Source organism: Otolemur garnettii, unplaced genomic scaffold (assembly GCF_000181295.1).
Source record: "Otolemur garnettii isolate 467f Iridium unplaced genomic scaffold, OtoGar3 scaffold00018, whole genome shotgun sequence".
In the NCBI taxonomy this organism is placed as follows: domain Eukaryota; kingdom Metazoa; phylum Chordata; class Mammalia; order Primates; family Galagidae; genus Otolemur; species Otolemur garnettii.
In genome coordinates, this window is record NW_003852413.1 from 2,357,477 (window position 1) to 2,358,644 (window position 1,168).

A 1,168-nucleotide genomic window follows, 5' to 3' on the forward strand; every position below is an offset into this window, starting at 1 on the left:
AGTCCCAGGAGGCGTGGATCACGCGGCCCTTTGAAGGCTGGCTCCCACAGCAAAAACCATGTTCATTGACAGCCTGCTGTTCTTAATGTACCAAAAGGAGATTTTACTTCCATTTCAGAATTTGGGGAAAAATAATGGCTACACAGAACCAAGGGAGGCAGTTATTAACTCTAGGAAACACAAGAGGTATACAAGGAAAGAAATGCAACCACAATACACTACTTAGCCACAACAGGATATGGAAAGAATTAACAATGGATGCACTGACTTCCAATTTGATGGAGACGAGAAGATGGGTGGGGTGCAAACCCTCAGTCGCTGTAGCAGCAAGACAATGGGTGATAGAATTCTAAGTCTGAGGACAAAAAAGCAGCCACAGCAGCAGTAGCTGTTTAGAAGTAAATACCAAAGAATCAGCTAAAGTTAGAGAATTTTGCCTCTGAGAAGGAGGAATCAGGAAAGAAGACTGGATTTTCATTACAAACCTTATAGTAACTATTTGACTATTCAAACCATGTACGTTTATGGCTTTTACATTTAAAATTACATGGAAATTTAAATAACTATTAATAAAACACAAAACCTGAAACAGCCAAGCTACCCCACTCCAAGCTTGTGGTCAGGCCTTGCAACCCCAGGGGAGGGCCCAGGTAGCCATGCCCCTCCTCCATCTGGGTCCTCTCCCCTCCTCTGAGCCTGTCTCCTTCCTCAGGGCATCAGCTGCCCCCACCCTGGCCCCCAGGATGCTGCCAGTGGTGGTGGGAACTGAGACAAGCTGCTCCTGCCTCCCAGGAGGTGAACTGGGGACAGCAGGCCCTGCTCCATCACGTACCTGACACTGGGCCTAATTAACCCGGGTACTAGTCATTTGGATGTCAGTGCGTGCCTTTGCTTTTAATTAATAACAGTGCAAAACTCCATACAGGGCCTGGTGGGGGTTGGGTGCTGCTGAGGGGGAGGGAGGCCAGGCAGGTGTTGGCTTCCTGAGTATTCCCTGGCAGCACTTCCCCCGCCCCCTAGTTCCTGCCTGAAAGACCAGAGCCCAGGTTGGGATGGGATGTCTGCCGCTTGGGTACTACCCTCAAAGGCCGTGGAGCATGAGTCAGATACCCCCTCCTGCCCCAAACACCAAATATTCTAGACACCAATCTTTTTTTTTTTTTTTTTT